At 59.4% G+C, this 20,628-nt stretch overlaps 1 protein-coding gene across 1 annotated transcript in view; it reads left to right on the forward strand.

Moving 5' to 3' along the window:
* The window catches only part of ZNF469 (zinc finger protein 469), a 59,655-nt gene that overhangs the window by 24,502 nt on the left and 14,525 nt on the right, over positions 1–20,628 (forward strand). The window contains exon 2 of the mRNA XM_007994325.3: positions 18,960–19,024. The gene's annotated coding sequence lies outside the window, so the exon portion shown is untranslated. The remainder of the gene's footprint in view (positions 1–18,959; positions 19,025–20,628) is intronic.

Below are 20,628 nucleotides of genomic sequence, written 5' to 3' on the forward strand. Positions count from 1 at the left end.
GGACTACCGCTGTGGTTTGGCCACTGCTGTTTTTAAAATATTAGAAGTGCACAAGAATATCCAAGCTTCTGTTGGAAACCAGAGAGGAGTGGTCATATGGGCCCGTGGTACCTTCGGCAGCAGCCAGGTGGGGCTGGGCGCTGCCACCCCTTGGGATGGGCCATGAGTTTCCCCAGCGTGCCCTGTGGCCCATCTGCCTCCCTGGCGTCCTCACCCAGTCGCTGGGGCATTTGCATCTGGGCCTCAGGGGCTGGAGGGGACTCCAGTGGGAAGGGCTGGGGAGAGAGTGGACACAGGTCCCCAGGGAAGTGAACACCAATGAGATTTCACCAAACACTCGTGAGAGCAGAGCAGAGGGTGCAGCCGGGCCCTGTGGACCCTGTGGGTGCTCAGAGTACCCCCAGGAAGTGCACGCGGGTGTGCAGGCTCCCGGCACTCCGAGCCACCTCGGTGGGGCCACAGCGTCCGTCCCGGTCGTAGCCCGCCCTGCCAAGCCCTGCCCAGCCCGCCCCACAGCCCAGGCCAGAAACGCCTCCAGCCCTGCAGCTCTTGGCCTCAGAAGCGGAAAAGCCTCTGCAGTTAGCAACGCAAGATGGTTTCTGCGTCCTCCCGACCCCCGCCCCCAAAACACACACACACATCGGAGCGTCTTGGCAGCTGGTGAGCGCTAACGTGGCTGAATTGCTTTTGGGGACTTTGAAGGAAACTAATTAAAACCAGCTGAGATGGGAAAGCTGGAAGATGGTGGGAGCCAGGGACAACTTTCCACAGGGCCCGGGAGGGAGCAGCCCGGAGCCGACCACGCCACCACGAGCCACAGTGTCCAGCCAGGCCCGACGACCTGCCCAGCCTCACCAAAGGTGGGACTGCCCAGGAAACCGCCCTTCCGTGGGGCCCAGAGCTGAGTACGGGAAATGGGGCGGGAGGGCAGAAACGTGGGTGTGTCTCAGGGTGGCCGTGTATGTGCGCACGTGTGTATTCATCCATGTACACGTGTGTGTTCCAAGGCAGCTTTGTGTGTAGTATGTGTCTCAGGATGGCCCTGTGTGTTTGTGCCTCAGTTTACCTGCCTATCCAAGTGCCCTGCAGTGCCCCCCACGCTGGGAAGCCCCCGCTGTCCCCTGTGGCCATCCTGTCCTCCTCCCTGCCTCGGGGGCTGCCCATGGCCAGGGTCCAGGTAGCCTGTGCCAGCCGCCTGCAGCTCAGCAGACGATTTCCAGGTTATCGGAAGGACCCATGCTTTGGTTCTTCCCATTGAAAAAGCTGTCCCTGCCCAGGATGAGGGACTGAGACGCAGAGGGTTCAACAGGGAGAGGAGAGGGGCAGCCGCCCCCACGCGCCTGCAGTCCCTGCCTCCGAGACCCGCACAGTCCGCTTCGTGTGTGCGCACCTGGGCATGGAGGTGGCTTTTCTTTGCCTTTTTACAAAGATGGAGTTGTGCCTGGAGTACTGTTAGTGTTTTGCTTTCTTGGTTGGGGATGACACAGGGTTGGTGCCACAGCTGCCCCCGTCGGCCCCCAGGTCTCCCGATTCGCTGTAGTGGCTGCTCAGGGCCCCTCAGGTCACCCAGTGCCTCGTGGGTCCCCCTCAGTGGACATTTGCTCTCATTTCCTACAATCTTTCTGCCTTAAAAATCAGCAAAAACACATGTTTTAAAAGACCAGGAGTCGCGCCTGTGATATTGGGGACAGTGCTTATCTGAGAAGCCCGCCCTGACTGCCGTGACCGACATGCCTGTGCCGTTGCTCTCTCTCTACCCTCTATGGCCCCAGGACTGAGGCGTGTGCCCGGCGCTCTGCAGCTAGCTGTCCCTGAGCGGGCGGCTGCGACTCGGAGCTCCCAAAGGGGTGAGGTTGGGCTGGGCCCCCAGAGTGGGAGCCCCTGAGTCACTGGGAATTGTCTCAGCTGCGTTCACACTTCCAGGGATCCGTCGGAATCTGTGGCCAGCACCTTCGTGCAGCTCTGAGCTGGGAGCCAGCATCATGGCAGGGCTCATGATCCCCTCTTCTCAATGTTACTCGAAGGAAGGAGCGAGGCTGGACGGGGATGGGGCGGACCCACATCGGCGTTTCTCTCTATCTGTAGCATGGCTGATAACGCACTAATTCAGAATCGTGACTGATATTTTTAGTGAGGAATCACCAAGTGCCCAACACCGAACAAGGCCCTGTGCATCAGATGTCTGATCTCATCTTCATTTCAACCCTGTGTGGCTGTGTCCTTGTCCCCGTTTTTTGCAGGGGAAACTGAGGCATGGGCAGAGGCGAGTCATTTGCCCAGATGGCTGGTATGTGGCAGAGCCTGGGTTCCAGGCCTGGCATGCATTTTGAGATGGTTCCGAGCCCCCAAGTCCCACCTGTGGGCCCAGGTTTAAATTACTCCCCCCAGGGTGGTCACACCACAGGCCCTGCTGGTGCTCAGACGCTGCCATCTGTGAATTGAGGGCGTGGGCGTCTCCTGTGGAGCCCTGCTGGTGCCCACTCTGTCTCTGAGTACGGGTTTGTGCAAATTAAGACAATATCACAGGTAGGACATAGAAACCACGTGCACACACCCGGCTGTGCCTGCACGTATGTGTCCGTGGCGTCACACGAGTGCATGCATCTGAGCATCTGACACACGGGCACTCACTCCCCTTGCTCAGGTCATAGAACAGACAAGCTCACTGTGTGTTGTTCCCTTTTTGCCTTGGTGGCCAGGAAGCTCAGAGTTTAGACTGCCTGTAAGCTTTTTGGTTTGTGGTTTGTGTCTCAACCTCTTATGGTGTTGGCCTCATTTTCCCTAAGCACCCTTAGTACTTTCTTTTGTTTTTTTGTGTGTGTTTTTTTGCAAAGGAGTCTCACTCTGTTGCCCAGGCTGGAGTGCAATGGTGCGATCTCAGCTCACTACAATCTCTGCCTCCCAGGTTCGAGCAATTCTCCTGCCTCAGCCTCTCGGTAACCGGGACTACAGGCGCACACCACCACGCCCGGCTAATTTTTGTATTTTTAGTAAAGATGGGGTTTCACCATGTTGGTCAGGCTGGTCTTGAACTCCTGACCTCAGGTGATCCGTCTGCCTCATTCTCCCAAAGTGCTGGGATTACAGGCGTGAGTCACCGTGCCTGGCCCCCTTAGTACTATTTGGAACAAAGGGAGTGCAAGTTTTCAAGAAACAAAGTTGGAAGGAGAAAAAGATTGAGGAATGAGAGGGAGGGGCTGTCACCGTGGAACCCTCACCAGAAGCAGGGTCAGCACGAGGCTCAGGAACGCCCTCCCAGACTGCCAACGCCCGCCAGCACGGACTGCTCAGGACTGAATTGGTGTCTCCCTGCTTTTCTTCCGGAATTGTCTCTCCCTTCCAGGCTTACTGCTGGGGCCACATGGGCTTCCCAGGCCGGCCCTGACCCTCCCGCCTGGCCCCCGTCCCTGCAGACCCCAGCTGGCCCGAGAGAGGGGCCGCCTGTGCCCAGCACCCAGTGCACCATTGAAGGAAAACATGGTCCCAGTGCCTTTTCCAGCCGCTGGCAGATATCCCTCTTTCTTCATTTCTTCCCTACTTTTTCTCCCAATGATGAAAGAAAAACCCTCACAGGGAAGCGGGGAGGGAGGGGTATTCCGCTGTGTCCTATCCAGCCTCACTCTCTGAAGCCAGCAGCTGGGACTTGTGCGGGCTGAAGGTCAGCCCAGCAGGGGGCCCTCCCTAGCTGCAGGGGAGATAAGGTTGGGGCTGGGCCTGCAAGGGAGCTTCTCCCTGGGGTCCCCTCTGCTGTGAGGAGGGTCATGGGACCAGAGACCCTGGGAGTGTGGCCTGTAGCTGGGGGCTCTCCCACCTGTGATGTGATGTGTCCGGGCTCAGGTCAGCATTTGGGGAGGGTCAGTTCCTGACCTCATGGTGACTCAGTTTCCCCACCTGCAAAGAGGCGATGATGATGGGGTCTCTTTGAGCCAGCTGTGAAATGGAGGTAGAGGCAGGATGTCCATCCTTCCCTCAGAGACACTCAAGAACTGGAGGATGAACAGAGACTGAGCACGGCTAGACAAACGTGAAAGCAGGAGGGCAGCAGCTGGGACAGAGGCTGGTCACTCGAGTCCTCAGGGCAGCAGCCAGGACACAGGCCAGTCACCTGTGTCCTCGGGGCAGCAACCAGGACACAGGCGGGTCACCCACGTGCGCAGGGCAGCAGTTGGGAGTGTGGGAGGAAGAGACCCTCACCAGGGGCAGGGGCCAGCCGGGGAGGGTCCTGGGTGTTCAGGGTGGAGGACACTCTCCTCATAGGCCACGTGCACCCCATGCACACATGCTGTATAAATGTGCGCACTCACGCACACCTTTTGAATGGAGATGCAAAATGCATGTGTTCACACGTATGCAGCACTGCGTGAGGAAAATGCAAACAAAGCTCAGTCAAGCAGGCCGGGGCCCACGTGTGCGGGCAGGGCGTCCAGGCAGCTTGGGCAGGTTGATCAGAGGTCCTTGCTCAGTGGCCTGTGAGTGGAGGCCTGAGTGCGACACGTGTGGTGGCCATCTGGCGGGGGCAGGGCCGGGCAGGGCATTCGAGGGCTCTGGGGGCGGTGGGCCCAGCGCAGGTCTTCCAGGCCAGCTCTGGCTGCTGAATGATGGTGAAGCAGGGTGTGCAGCAGAGCCCAGGAAGGGGATGCCAGGTGTCCAGTGGGAGATGAGAGTCAGGGGGTTCAGAACAGATACTGGAAAAGGCTGGGTTCTAGAAGGCAGAGCTACTGATGGATTGGATGTGGGGGTGGGGAAAGGAAGGCAACTTAGCAGATCAGGGAAGCCCAACTGTTCACGGTGAAGTTCACGGGGCAGGTCACACAGTTCACGGTGACGTCTATGATGCCGTTGACAGTGCAGGTCATGTGGTCACGGTGAAGTTCATGGTGCAGTTCATGGTGAAGTTTGCAGTGAAGCGATGACCTGACAGGTGTGGGCAAGGCCACCTCCTGCTCAGGCCCCTGGAGAAGGTCCCTCCCACCTCCTCCTCCTCCAGCCCCTGGAGGTCCCAGGCATTCCTGGCTCGTGGCCACCTCACTCCGTCTTCACGTGGCCTCCTACTGTGTCTGTCTTCTCTTTACGGGCCTCTCCTAAGGACACGTGTCTTTGGATGTAGAGCCCCCGTAATCCAGTGTGACTCCTCTTAGCTAACCGCATCTGCAAAGACCCTGTTTTTAGGTAAAGTCACATTCACAGGTGCTGGGGTTAGGACTTGCTTTTGGGGGACACACCTCGGCCCACATCTCACTATTCCCCACCCGCCACCCAACCTCGGCAACGACAACTTCAGAGGGTGAAAGCGCCACACAGACAATGACACAGAGACGCAGGTGAGCGGCTCCGTGGGGGTAGCTCAGACCCCAGAGAGCCAGCATCTGGGTCGAGGGCTCCAGAGCCCAACGCAGCCCCAGCGGGTGGTCCCGGGGGAGCAGCGAGCAGGGGTGGTGGGGCAGCAGGGGCAAGGGCAGGAGATGTGTGTGCTTGGGCTCAGGCAGGCAGGTGAGCAGCCAGGGGTGCGAGCGGCCAGGGGTGTGAGCGGGCAGTGGTGTAAGTCGGCAGTGGTGCGAGCGGGCAAGGCTGTGAGTGGGCAGGGGTACAAGTAAGCAGGGGTGGGTGTGAGCATGGCACTCCCGCATGGGTGCGGCCTCAGGTGTGTTTGGAAGGACCCCTCGGCCTGCCTCAGGTAAAATGGGGTGTACAGAGCCCCAGGAAGCTGGAGACAGGTGTGTCAAAATCTTCTGGGCAGGAGACAGCAGTGGCCTGAGGTGGTGCAGGGTGGATGCCAGCCCAAGTGCTCTGGGGCCTGGGGCCTCTCACTCTGTGTCCATGGTGAGTGTCTCACCCTCTCTGAGCTTGGTTTCTTTATCTGTAGGGTGTGCGTGAGGCCCCCACCTGGTTTCCCTTTCTGTCACAGCTGAACAGGGCCATAGGGGACCCCACACCTGGGGTCCCCTTCTTCCCTTCAGCATCCTGGGGGCCTCACAGGGCCCCCACCAGCCTGCCCTGCCTTCCCAGAAGAGATGAAAGCCTGGTATTCACGGAGCTCTGGTGCAGTGTCGGACAGCAAGGCCAGGTCCAGCTGCTGGCTGTGGACGGCCAGGGTGAGGGACCACCACCCTCTTCCCCCGGGGAGGGGAGGCCAAAGGCTCTGGGAAGGAGCTGGGGCCACTGCCCCACTGGGCAGACCTGGGGTCCCGAGTCCCTGCTGGTCTCGCCTCGGTCTCCTGCCAGAGCCAAGTCAGCCTCAGGCCAGGGAGGTGCAGGGGGCGGTGGGGGAGGCAGGAGACAGCATAGAGCCCCACCCTCCATCAGGAGCCCACCAGGCCCCCTGCCCCAGGCCCACCCTGCTCTGCCAGCCCCTCTCCAGTCCCAGGCCCGAGGTAACACACGTCCGCCAGCCCCACTTGGTCATGCAGGCCTCTGTGCAGCCTGGTGCCCACCTTCCCAGTGCCCTCTCCGCAGCCTGCTGTGTGACTGCAGGCACCTGACTTAACCTCTCTGAGCTGCTGCATCAGAGCTCATGAGGTCTTTGCCAGTGAATGCTTTTCCTGCTTCAATGGCAGTTCCAGAAACCCTTGACGTTTCCTGGGCACAGCAGCCCAGACCCAGCTAGAGTCGGGGACCTTTGTTCTGTCCTAGAGTTGCCCCAGACTGGGCCCCCGGGATGTCAGCATGCGGCCAGAGTGGGGAGCAGGAAGGGCCATCTGTCAGTCTGTCTCATCCACAGCAACGTCCCCACGCTCGGTTAATACACCAGAAAGAGCGAGTGGGTGAATGGGGGACCTCGTCGGGGCGGGGACACTTGGAAAATGTGCAGCCCAGAGAGAACGCTCACACGCCATAAACCACGCCGACGGCTTTGGCCCACATAGTAGTTTCTTGTTTTACATGAATTCTTGCCAAAGTTTTAAAATGGGGAGATTTCACTTTAAAACCTGGATTTCTGGCTTTTCCTGAAAAATCAGAAAGCCTGCCACTGTGCTCTGTGTCCTGGCAGCCACAGCCACAGCCGGGGTCCTGGCAGCAGTGGCCGCTTATCCAACTGCGGGCATGGGAGCCCTGTGACCCCCACCTGAGTGGGAGGGTCACATAGAGACCCAGGGCCCACCACAGTGTCATCAGGCCAGGTGTCAGCGGTGTGGCATCCCCACTGCTCCCTCCTTGAACAAATCTGGGCCATTATCTCTGCCTTATCCAAGGCACGGGGGCCATAGTCGTGCATAAAGCTAATTAAAATCTGGGTCACCACACGCACCTGATAAATGGGACAGCTGCAATCCAGTGTGCACGAGAGGCCGGGACCGAGAAGGCAGAGCAGCTGGAGATGGCTGGGTGCTGAGACTGGCGGCCTGGGCAGTGACACTCCAGGACAGACCTGCTCTGTCTCTCCCCTCAGCCCCTCCCTTCCCTTCACCCCCAAAACACCCGCCTGTGGGCCCTGGAGGTGGTGGAAGGAGCACGGGAGTGAGGAGACAGCAAAGGAGAGCCCAGCAGGCACCCTGGCAGACCGAGGCCCGGTGCACCACAGCTTTCCCGGCACAGATGTGTTTTCTGAGTTTTTCTGAAACTGAGGAGCCCTGGGCTCTGTGGCAGCCCTGCTCAGCCCCACTGGGTCCCACTGTCCTGCCTGCCAGTGAACTCAGGCCTCTGGAGAAGCGATTCCGTCCGGAGCGAGCCTCGGAGGGTGTCCTGCAGAACTGGAGGCAGAGTTATAGACGGGTTCAGTCAGTCCCACCACTGCCTCTAGCTGGGCATTGAGCTTAGTCTTCTCAGCTCTGAAATGCGGTGATTGTGGCAGTGCTGACGGCAGCTGTGGTCCAGAGGGTGCAGCACCCAGGGAGATCCCAGCTCCTGGGCTCCACACCTCAGTGCCTGGGCAGTGCCACAGAGGCCTCCACAGGCTCTGCAACAGTGGGGAGAGCGACTGGGCCAGCCCCCAGGGCTGTGTGCGTGTGGTGGCAGGTGCGGTAGAGGCAGGTGCCGTGGAAGCAGGCGCCGTGGTGGCACTTAGAGACAGTGACCCTGAGCCTCTACCAAGAGGGGTGAGGAGAAGGGCCCTGCCACCACCTGGCCAGTGACACCCCCAAGACTGTGCATTGGAGCCGTCTGGGACCCTCAGCATCCAGGCGTTCCCTACACCCTTGGGTCTGGGACTCCCTGAGGATAACTGGAGGCTGCAGGCGCTCAGGGCTGGCTCCCTGCAGTGGGTCCACACCCTGTCACCCTCAGGGCCTAGATCCCGAGTCCCCAGGAAGACAGAGTGGAGTCCAACCTTGGAAGCCCAAAGCCCCCACCTGGGTTCAGGCTGCTCCCCACAGGCCACAGGCCTCCAGGTCGGACATGGCCACAGATCCCATCACGCCCGGGCTTCAGTCCCCAACACAAACGCCTGCTGGGCATCGGGAAACGGGAACAAACGTGGGTGCGGGGTAAAGGCATCTGGCCTCGGGGGCGCCTGGAGGAGTCCACGGTCTCCTTACTTCCACCCTGAAGAGCCCTGGGGACCACAGACTCGAGTCACTGGAGGCCCAGGGATGCTGCGGAGCCGGGATTTGAAAGGTGGCAGCCTCCCGGGAGAGAGCCGTGAGGGCAGAGGCCCCCAGACCCGGCAGAGCTGCCTTGGATTGGGAGCAAGCTGTGGCCTGGAAGTGGGCCCCAAGGCAGGAGGGTCCGAGGCAGAGGCAGGCCCTGTGGCCTCAGGTTGGCACCATAGAGGCCTCCTCTGTCCTGGCTGTGGCCTCCTGCTCTCGAGAACAGGCCAAACCCAGGAGGATGTCCCAGTTGGGGGATAGCTTCCCCCACCCCAGGGAACAGGGCTTTTCAGTGCCCAGGCGGCACAGGGCCACCCCTCGCCAGGCCACTGTGGCCAGAGGTCCACGCGCAGGACAGCCCCGTCCAGATGTCCACCGCCACCCAGCCTGGCCTTCCCAGAGCCACGGGTCAGCCAGTTAGGGCGGGGCCGAAGGGAGCACGGCCAGGCCTCCGGTTTCCAGCTGCCCAGAGACAAGCTGAGGCCACACAGCAAGTGGGGACAGCAGGGTCAGCCACGCCAGGACCTAGGTAGCCTGGAGGAGACACTTGCAACAGGGAAGGGCTCTGCCTCGGCCTTGCAGAGACTCTGGTCCCGGGTGCCACTTCCCACTGTGTGGCCTTGGAAAAGTCCCTTCCCCTCTCTGAGCCTGTTTCTCATCTGAGCAATGGGGAGGAACAGAACCACCTCGTGGGGCCTTGAGAGGATTTAGGAGGCAGTGCTGGCCCGGTGACCGCCCAGAACATCAGGGGCCCTCCAGGATCTCAGGGTCGGTCAGGCCAGTGCCAGTCACAGCTAAGCAAGGGTCCTGGAGAGAGGCCGGGAGCCCCCACCGCAGCCTGCCACTCAGGGCCTTGAACAGCCCATGGCTCACTGCACTGCCGCAGGACCTCAGGAGCCAAGGCCCTTCCCCCAAGCCCCGCCGTAAACCTCAGCAAGACTCCACCCCTGGCTGGAGGAGGGAGGAAGGCTCTGTGTCCTGGGAACCCAGGGGCCTGTGCAGCGGGGGCAGTGCTGTGCCCATTTTACAGCTGAACACACTGAGACTGAGCCCCCAGCGTGGGAATGGCAGGGCAGTGACAATCCCTGTCGCTCAGGCCCCCTTTGCCAAGTGTCTGGAAAATCACAGCTGGCACTCCAGGTGGCCACCCAGCAGGATGTCTTCCAGGGGCAGGAGGACACCGACCCAGCTTGTCCAGGAGCAGCAAGAGAGCCCAGAAGTGGCCAGAGTTGGGTGCATGTCCCAGCCCCACGTCTAAGCCATGTGCCCTGGAACCCAGCACTAACACTTGAGCCCCATTTCCTCATCTGCAAACCGGCACCGACAGCTTCTTCCAGGCGTGTAGCTCCCAAGCCCGGCATGATCATTGGACCGATTGCCTGGAAGGCCACGCCCGGCACACAGTCGGTGCTCATAGCGTCCATCCTCGAGCCGGCGCAGCAGGCACGCAGCCCAGCCCCTCCCAGGATGGCTCACTTGCCAGCACTGCAGAGCCAGAGTGTGGACACCCCATCCCCACCCAGCTCCCACCTCGGGCACTTCACTAATCCTCTTGTCCTTAGGAGGTAAAATTATAATCACTTTTAATTGAAAAAGGAGGCTGATATGATTCTGAACCCCACAGCGGCAGGAGAGTAATTAACACAGCCACCAGGCCTCGGAGAAGCCCATTAATCATGTCACTCAGGAGACAGCTCATTAAACCTCTGCTGGGGCACTGGGAGGACCAGGTGACCCCCATGTGGGCCTCATCGGTCCCAGTTTCTCATGCAGAGACCTCACTTGAGGTGGGATGGACCCCGTTCCCAAAAACCAGAGGCCGTGACCTTCTCAGGAGGCCACTTGACGGCAGGGAGGAGTCCAGGCGGCTGCTCAAAGTTCACTTACGCTCTGGCAGCCTGGGCGTCCTCATCTGTGAGATGGGCCTGCTGGGCCTTCCCCACCCTGGAAGACAGAAGACACCCAGGCCTCCCGTCCGACCGCCCGCAGACCAGCTTCGCAGTGTCACACCGGAATCTTAGCAGTGTGTGACTTCGGCAGGATCTCCAAGGCAAGCTCTGGACCTAGCCCGAAGCTTCTGACCCACAGGGTCTGGGTAGGCCCCAGAAAAGGCCACTGAAAGAAGCCACCACTTCAGACGGCACCACCATTACCATGAAAAACGGCACACAGGGCTTCACTGAGAAAGAGTAATGGAGAATAACGACGGTTTCTATCTTCAACAAGCAGTCAGGTGGTGATCGGTGGTTTTAGGGGAGGGACGGTGACAACCCTGCCCACAAAGTCAAAATCCCGCAGGGCCACACACCCTTCACTCTTCCAGGGCTCCCTCCACAGGGCCCAGCCTGCAGAGGGTCCTGCAGGGAAACGGCCCACTCCCTCCCTGGGAGGGATCCAGGGCTCCTCTTGGGGGACCAGAGCCTGAGCAGGCGCCTGTCCTGGGGTCGGGTCTACCGCAGGGCCTGGGGACTGTCGGGTCAAGGTCAGCCACCCACCGACTCAGGGCGTCCTCCTGGGGTCCCACGGAGTCTCCCTGGTCCTCAGCTGCCTTCTCTGTGTGACAGGGTGAGGGCTGACAGCTCCGAGAGAAAGGCAGACCTGGGCGCCGTCTGCCCTTTTCCAGAGCTGCTGCTCGGCACCTGGAGGGCTGCTTGTCTTCTCTGCCTTCCCCGGGAGGCCGAGAACAAGGCCCCCAACCACCCTGCCCTGAGCGTCACTGAGAGGGAGCTCAAAGCCAGGGGTGAGAGAACCCAGGCTCCGCCGCTGTGTGGCCCGGGGCAGGCCCGCACCCTTTCTGAGCCACTGTTCCCCTCTGTGAAGTGGGCACACCGAGATACCCTCAAAGATCCTCGTTCTAGAAATCCAAGACTCGAGCGGCCAATGAGAGAAAGGCACCCCCTTCTTTAGTTTTTAAAGTGGGTTCTGGGGCTGTGGGCACCGTCGCCCGTTCTAACCACCTGCTGCCTCCATGCCCTGGACGAGCCGTCTCAGCCTTGGGACACCCGCCTGGCTTTATTCACCTTGGCTCCGCCAGAAGGTTCCTGGGGCCAATGAATCCCAATCCAGTCCCCGCAAGCCAGATGCCTGGCAGGGCGGCCCCCAGACAGTTCTCACTCCTCCCACATGGTCCTTCTTCCTACACCCTTTGGGCAGGGGAGAAGAACCCTCAGACAAATGTGCTGATGGAGGCAGCTGGCATTTGCTGGGCTCTGGTACGGCATTTACATTTAGAGGGTAGGCTGTGTCTCCAAAGTCATTTCTGGACAGCCTGCTACACACGCCCACCTCTAGTGGACAGCGCCTCCACCTCCCGGCGCTGGGGAGCTCTCAGAGTCTCCTGTAGAAATGAGGCCCCAAAGCCCCCCCACGGCCCAGCAGGGGAGTGTGTGTGAGCCCACATGTGCATGTGCATGTGCAGCTATATACATGTATTAGCGTGTGTTCACGCGTGTGCATGGAAGAGCATGCATAACTGTGCACACACCTGTACATGTGTGCGTGAGTGTGTCCACGTGTGTGCTCACAGGGGAGGCCTGTCCCCACCCTGCACCCCACCTGAATTGGTCCCTTGGCCTAACCTAGAGCCCCAGGTTCGAGGAGCAGCTCCCAGAGACCAAGGAATAACAGCTGCCCCAGCTGGACCCCCCTCCCCAGGCTCCTGAGCACCAACCCCCTGCCAGGCCCAGGATGGGGGCGAGCAGACGACCTGCGGCCCTGACCGGTGTGATGCTGATAGTGAGGACAGGGAACAGTACAGCAGCAAATGAACACCATCTACAGAGCCAGGACCAACAGCAACAGCTCTGTGGTCAGGGAGGGCTTCCTGGAGGAGGCGGCATTGGAGCTAGAGCTGAAGGCCCTTCTCGATGAGGCTGTGGAAGGTTGTCTAGGAGACTGGGCAGAGCTGGGTTGGGGCTTGGCCACTGGTGAGGTCCTGGTGTCCTTCTGGGTAATGACCCCCTGAATATTAGCCTTTGTGGCACGGAGCGGCAGAGAAAGGGGGGTTGCCGTTCTCGCCTGCCTCTTGCCATGTCCCAGCTCTCAGCAATTTCAGTGGGTGGCAGGGCTCCGTCTTTAAGCACAAATCCCCACCGCCCCCAGCCACCTCCCTGTCATTTTCGAAGACATCATTTTCTTTCCATGTGCCCCCTTATCTCCCTCCTGTTAAAGGATCTCAAATAGGCACCCCGATAAGGTGGGACGAACACCATTCCGCAGCCCCTCCAACACCGGCCTCCACTTTCCCCCAAAGTAATTAAGATAAATGCAGCTGATAATTTGCACTGTATTCTTAAACGTACCCTCCGGGCCATATCTCAGATATAATTTTACCTGCAAAGGTTTATCTGAGCACTCAGGTAACAGATAGTTTTTAAGCAAAGCAGCAGCGTTTGAAGCAAAAGGAAAGGAGAATGTTTGAGAAATAAATGTCAGAAGGCACCAGCGCTGCGGCCCCGTATGGCAAGGACTGCAGACGGGAGGCCCCCATGCTTTTCTCCTGGGCTGCTCGGCTCCGCCAGGGTTTGGGGTGAGCCTGGCTGCCTGCCTACACTGTGAATGGGGCCAGATGGGTGTGATGGGCAGACACGATGCTCAGGATGAAGGCTGGGGCACAGAGGCTGTGGACACAGCCGAACTCCTCCTTTATCCCAGCCTCGCTGTCTCGGGTGACCTGGGACCGAAGGCCCCTGCCCAGCGGCGCTGGCACACATGGCGTCTGACTTTCTGCTCCACACCCATCGGGGTGAGGCCAGCTGGCTGCAGGGGCCGTGCCAAGCCACGGAAGGGGGTGCAGACAGCAGGGGATGGTGCCCAGGGTGACACAGCTCGGGCAGGCTCAGCCCTGGTGGGCAGCCAGAGGCCGGAGAGAACCGACAGAGTGGACCAAGCTGGTCCCAGGACGGGCTGGTGCCTCCCAAACAGACCAGGAGAGCTCAGCGCCGGAGGCCAACATCCTGACCCCAGCTCTGCTCTCCAGACTTGCGGTGTGACCTTGGACAGGTTCTGTGAGCCTCAGTTCCCCCCATTTGGCCTAGAAGCCCAACCGCTCTTCCCAGCCCGGTCCCACCCCATGGCACATATTTCTTGGCCCTTGTTCGTGTCCAGGTGGGGCCCTGGGATTGGGTGTGGACGACCTCCCTAACCCCAGCAGCCTCCCACTCCCTGCCCCCAAAGCCCATGCTGGCCCCACCCCTTGAAGCCATGTGCCCCTCAATAGCACTCCGCCCCTCCTTAACGTTCCTCCAACAGCCAGGAGTGCCCCCAACGCCATGCCTGAGAGACCCTCACCCAAGGCCAGGCCTCAGCTGAGGGTCATGTCATCAGAGCAGCTGCTCAGGTCACCCGGAAGGCCCTAAGTGCCCACCCTTCTCTCTCAGGCCAGGGCCTTGGAGCTGGGATTGAGCCAGGCAGGACTCGGGGGCCTGTGGGGCTCACCCAGTGCCCTCCTCTGCCAAAGGGCAGAAGGCACAGAGAGGGGTGGAGGCCGGCCTGAGGTCACACAGGACACAGTGACAGACCCTGACCGCAGGTGGGAGCCAGATCCCGACTGCAGGTTCAGCTCTTAGCCATGCCGTCCTTCCCCAGTGCCATGTCCAGAAAGCAGGGGCCACACGCAGGTACCACGTGTGGGGAAGACAGGGCGTGTGCACCAGGCTCCACTCCCATGGACCGGGACGGGGGAAGAAAGGCAGCTCTCCCACAGCTCCCCCTCGCCAGGAAGCCCACACTTTCCACTCTTCCCACAGAGGGGTCGAGAAAAAAGGGAGAGCCAGTGCCTGCTGTTTGGGAAGGCATGGGCCAGCCCTGACGACAGCAGAAACAACCAGGAGAATACAACCTACCCTAAGCCAGGGACGGCTGCAGCTGAAAGGGCCGGGACCGTTCGCAAGGAGGAGGAGCGGGTTGCTCGCGACGCCTGGCTGCGAGTGGGACTTCATGAGCATTGATATCAGGGTGTCACAGACAGGCCCAAGGACCCATCAGATTCAACCTCCATCTACAGTTGGGGAAACTGAGGCCAGAAGACCCGATTGGACAGTAGCACTCCAGTTGGGCAGTGCAGCCGAGTGTACAGGGCTCCCGGTCCCCAGGGGATGGCCACCAGGATGTGGAAGGACAGGCGCCCTTTGAGAATTGCAGGATCATGGAGACACATGCCCAAGGAGTTCATACCACATGCAATCCAGGAAGGCTTCCTGGAAGAGGGACGCCATGCTTCTGAGCAAACGTCTGTGGGGCACTCACTGTGTGCTGGTTTGTGTGCTCCATAAGGTGGCTTGCGTTGTTCTGTTTAACCCTCTGACCACACCCTGTGAGGTCAAGACTCTGATCATCCCCATTTCACAGGTGGGAAAACAGGCTTAGAGAGGCTGGGACAAGGCCTGGATCCCACAGTCAGGGAGTGCCGGAGCTGAGAGTCAAGCCCAGGTCGAGCCAGCCCCAAAGCCCCCTGCATGGTCAGCCAGGAGCGAGTGGGGGTCGGGAAGAAGGGAAAGGGGAGGGGCAACCCAAGGGATCTTCTCCAGCAGAGCGAGGGGCTGGGGAGGAAGAGCCAGGGGTGGAGCCAGGGGCAGATTGGGAGAACCTGACCCTCAAGGGTGGAGAGGCTTAAACTGAGCAGGTTAAAAGAGGAGGTGAGGGGAAGAGGGTTGGGAGCAGCGGCCAGGTGTGGGGCAGAGGCGTGGGGGCAGGAGCCCAGGTGGAGGCACCCCTCCTCTCAGGCACTGGCATCCCCCACACCCCCAGCCAGAGCCACCCCGACCCGCTCTTGAGTTACTAGAGCACTTGGCCGGCTAAAGAGGGGCCAGTTCCTGTTTCTGAGAGAAAAGGAGCCGCTCACACTCCTCCGGGGTCTCCTTGGGGCCAGCCCTGGATCTGGGGGATAGGATCTCCCGACTTCAAAGGGGTCTGGCCTCCTGTAACCCACACCGACGGGCTGGCACCAAGGGGCTTTGCCAAGAGCCTGGACAGGGCCAGAACCCAAGGCCTGGGGCACACGCCACCCCCATGCCCACCCACCCCAGGTCCGAGGACTGGGACATGTCCCCAAGCTCCTGGAGGGAGAGCTGGCAACTGGCCCTCAAGTGCCCCAGGGTGCTGCAGGCAAACGTCCCTGCTGTCCTGGGACAGAGGAAAGGGAATGGTATGGCCAAGTTCTGCTTGCAAGCTGGGCAGGCAGAGGCAGGGCCACCCCAGGGGATAGGAAGGACAGAGGGACAGGGTGTGGAGGCAGTGGGGCAGGGCCACCCTTTGTTCAGCACAGAAGCAGCACAGTTACAGGCAGTCCTGCCTTCAAATCTCAGCTTGGCTGTGTGGGCGACCTTGGACCCATCACACCACCTCTCTGGGCTGTAACTTCCTCATTTGCAGCAATTTCTTGACTCACTGACTTTCTGGTCAGCCCAAGGTTGCAAATCTGTCACATCACTGTGTGCCCAGTGCCTGACACAGCATCCGACACAAATGTAAAGACTCATGGATGGATGGGTGGATGGGTGGGTGAATGAGTGGGTAGATTAGGAGGGATGGGCAGGTGGATGGATGAATGGGTGAGTGGGTAGGTAGATGGGTGGATGAATGGGTAGAAAGGTGGATGGGTGGATGGATTGGTGAGTGATGGATGGATTGATGGATGGATGGATGGATGGGTAAATGAGTGGGTAGATTGGGGGGATGGGCAGGTGGATGGATGAATGGGTGAGTGGGTGGATAGATGGGTGGATGAATGGGTAGAAGGGTGGATGGGTGGGTGGGTGGATGGATGGGTGAGTGATGAATGGATGGATGGGTGGATGGGTGGGTGGATGGGCAGGTGGATAGGTGGATAGGGATATGGGCAGGTGGATGGATGAATGGGTGAGTGGGTGGATAAATGGGTAGGTGAATGGTAGAAGGGTGGGTGGGTGGATGGATAGGTGGGTAATGGATGGATGAATGGATGAATGAGTGGGTGGACAGATGGGTGAGTGATAGATGGATGGGTGGATGGGCAGGTGAATGGGAGGATGGACGGGTGGATGGATAAATGGGTGAGTGGGTGGGTGGATAGATGGGTGGGTGGATGGATGGATGGGTGGGTGGATAGATGGGTGAGTGATGGATGGATGGATTGGTAGATGAATATGTGGATGGGCAGGTGGATGGGGGGATGGGCAGGTGGATAGATGAATGGGTGAGTGGGTGGGTGGATGAGTGGGTGGGTAGATGGATGGGTGGGTGGGTGATGGATGACTGGGCGGATGGATGGGTGGGTAGATAGATGGATGGGTGGGTGACAGATGGATGGGTGGGTGGGTGGGTGGATGGATGGATGGATAATGATGGATGAGTGGATGGATAGATTAATGGATGGGTGAATGAATGGATGAATGGATGGATGGATAGATGGATGAATGGGTGAGTAGGTGGGTATCTAGATGGATGAGTAGGTGGGTGGATGGATGGGTAGGTGATAGATGGATGGGTGGATAGATGGATGGGTGGATAGATGGATGATGATGGATGGATGGATGGATGGATGGATGGATGGATGAATGGATGGATGGATGAGTTGGTGGGTAGATGGATGGATGGATGGATGGATGGATGGATGGATGGATGGACGGATGGATAAATGGATAGGTGGGTGATGGATGGGTGGGTGGGTGATGGATGGGTGAGTGAGTGGGTGAATGGATGGATGGATGGATGGATCAATGGGTGGATGGATGGATGAATGGATGGATGGATGAGTTGGTGGATGGATGGGTGGGTGGGTAGATGGATGGATGGATGGATGGATGGATGGATGGATGGATGGACGGATGGACAAATGGATAGGTGGGTGATGGATGGGTGGGTGGGTGATGGATGGGTGAGTGAGTGGGTGAATGGATGGATGGATGGATGGATCAATGGGTGGGTGGGTGGATGGATGGATGGATAGGTGGGTGGGTGGATGGATACATGAACAGATGGATAGGACAGTGTGGCAAAGGCTCTACTGCTGAGTCCCAGTGGCTTCCTACAGTTCTTCACCCTCCCTGAGCCTCAGTCTATCCATCTCTTGGTAAGGTCACGCTTCCTCCTGTGACACAGGGACTCACATTAGGGCCTCTGCGTTCTCTACATTGCTAGGAGGGGCATGAGCTGGTTGTCTGTTCCCGTGTAATAAAGAACAGACTGAAACAACAAACCTTTATTATCTCTTAGTTTCCAAAGGTCAGGATGCAGGTACAGCCTAGCAGGTGGTTCTGCCTCAGGTTCCCTCACAAGGTTGTGGTCAGAATGTCAGCATGGGCTGCAGCATCATCCAAAGGCCCAACCGAGGCTGGGGAAGCCACTTCCAAGGTGGTTACCTCACACAGCTACATGCAGGAGGCCTTTGTTCCTCACCTCATGGCCTCTCCACGGGGCTGCTTGAGTGCCCTGAAAGCATGGCAGCTGCTTCCCCACATGTGTGATCTAAGTGTGCAAGGAGGTAGCTGCAATGCCTTTTAGGGCCCAGTCTTGAAGTCCAGCACCCCCGCTTCCAGCATCTTCTGTTCATTAGCGGTGAGGCAGTAAAAAAAGCTCAGCTGTGTTCAAGTGGGGAGAATGAGGCTCCACCTCTTGAAGGGAGGAGGGTTAAAGAACATGTGGCCATATTTTAAAACCATCACAGAGATTGACAATTGGACAATCTCCCTCCAAATGTCAAATGCAGGTGCCCTTTGATGCAGCTAGGCCCACAGTGTTGGAGCACAGGCTGTCACCATGTGAAGACCATTGCTGTATTGTTTCTAAGGGCCGAATGCAGGCAGCAGCCCAGTGTCCATCCAGGCAGGTCTGGGTGCTCTGCAGGCTGGATGGGAGGACAAGTGGACAGAGAGTGAGAAACTTCTTCATGGAATATTGTGGAATTATCTCTAGGATATATTGTTAAATGAAAAAAGTCAGGAGCACAACAGTGAGTGTAGCCGATGATCTTCTGATCAAGGAAGGAGGAAAGGGAGTGTGTGTTCCTGTGTGCTGGTGTTTGCATCAAGGGACTCTGGGAGGAAACACCGGAAGCTCCTCTAGTCTTCCCAGTGGGGCTGGGGAGGGATCGTGGCAGGGATGGGAGGGGCAGCGTTCTCACTGACTTGTAATAGAGTCTTGAGCTTCGGAGCCACGTGAATACACAATCTATGCATACAAAAGACCCAACAAAAAGAAATGTAAGATAGCCATCAAACCTGCGGCTGAGGCAACCAGGTGACCCCCAAACCCTTCGGGGTCCCCCAGACTGGCTGAGCTGCCCGCTGACCTCTGGGAGGAGCTCACCCATCTCCCGGTGGCCCTTGGTGGCTTCCTGGTGCCCTGAGGTTGCAGCTGGCTCTGCCCGGGAGCTGCTCCCTCCCACCTGCTCCTCCCGGGGCTCTTGGCCCAGAGTCAGGCACCACATCAGTCCTGACATGCTTTCCATTTTCTTTGCAGCCAAGAAATTCTCATTCCTCAGGAAGTTGTGCGGTGACCCAGCTGAGGGGCCCCCGACTCCCCAGGTATGTAGAGGCAGCAGCCTGCGCTGAGGCTGGCGAGAGATGCTCTGGTCTTGATGGTCCTGAGGCCCCCTCCACCCCCACCCACCCGGCCTTCCTCTCCCTCTCGGGACAGTAATCGGGCCTGCCCACTGCCTCCCGAGAGCCGTCTCCTGGGGCCTGTTGGGCAGGGCTTCCAGCCACAGCTCTGAGCCAGCAGGTGGGCATGTCACCTGATGTTCCTCATGGCAGCCGCTGAGCCAGCAGGCCTCACTCCTTCCCTTGATAAATCAGACCAACTCCTTTCCTTGACAAAGGCCACTGGGCACAGCTGTGTTCTCAACACTCCTCTCCACCATCCAGGACTCAGTAAAAGCCACCTCCACCAGGAAGCCTTTCTGATGCTCCATCTGGGCTGAGGTCCCCACTCTGAGCCCCCTCCTCCTCCATCACCTCCTGGAGGACTCTGGCCATGGGTAGGGGGGTCTGACTTGTGGGACTGGGCTTCATGTGGGGCCTGGCTGTTGCTGTTCCTACCCCCTGCAGCCTGGCCCCAGTGGGTGTCTGAGCCGTGCAGGACACGGCTAAGCCCAGTGCAGGGCAGGAGATGTGCAACCAGCCCTCCCAGGAGGACCCGCCTACACTGGCTGAGGCCTTGAGTGGGTTCCCCACCTCTCTGTGCCTGGATTCCTCACCCATAAATCCAGGGCGACAATGACAGATCACCTCTGAGCCACCATGAGCACGAGGGAGGCAGTTCAGGAAGGTGCTCAGACGCCCAGCATCATTTATTCAACAAACCTCACCTGTGAATCCTGGCCCCAAGGACTCCCAGGCCTTTGCCCCCTGGCAGTGAAGCCCAGAAGAGGGAAAGGGAAACTCCTCCTGGGGTCATGGGATAGGAGGTACCTCAGTGGTGGTGGCAGAGGAGGAAGGGGCACCCAGGCCCCCCACCTGGCATGACTCTTCTTGGTGCTGTGATGTGGAGCTTGCAGGCTGGGACCTTGCCCACCCTGGAGACCTTGGCCCAAATTGGGCGGGACCCTCCTCCCCCGTGCAGGCAGTCCCCGGGCACAGCAGGAAGAGCCGGCTGGAAGCGCAGGTACCAGTCTCGTGCTGGGGACAGAGGGCCTGCGAGCCTCTGCATTAGGAGTTCCCAGGCGGCTGTAGGGTGGGAACTCCTGGAGGGGCGTGAGACACCACCAGCTCAAGCCGGCGGGAGGGTCCTGTGACCACAGGAGGCAGCCCCCCGACTCCACAGAGGCAGCAGGGTCTCTGAGAGCACTCCAGGCCTGAGGCCTGTCCCTTCAGCTCCCAGCTGCTCTGCTGTTGGCTGTGTGACCCTGGCCAAGTCATCTGCCTCTCTGGGCCTGCCATGAGGACCCAGGGGTCAGTGGCAAGGATGATGCCCACAAGGGCTGAGTCCTTCCTCGCTCTCCTGTATAAAGGATGCCCGGTCCCTGCTGGGCAGGTCAGAAGGGGCCCCCACACCTAGAGGCCTGCATACCGCGTGGCCACAGCCCATGGCTCGGGTCTGAGTCCTGTCCGCACAGAGGACAGTCCTGTATATCATGACATGAGAACAGACATGATCAGCATGAAGCCAGCCCTGGGTGAGCAAGGGACCA

Source organism: Chlorocebus sabaeus, chromosome 5, assembly GCF_047675955.1.
Source record: "Chlorocebus sabaeus isolate Y175 chromosome 5, mChlSab1.0.hap1, whole genome shotgun sequence".
Lineage (NCBI taxonomy): Eukaryota > Metazoa > Chordata > Mammalia > Primates > Cercopithecidae > Chlorocebus > Chlorocebus sabaeus.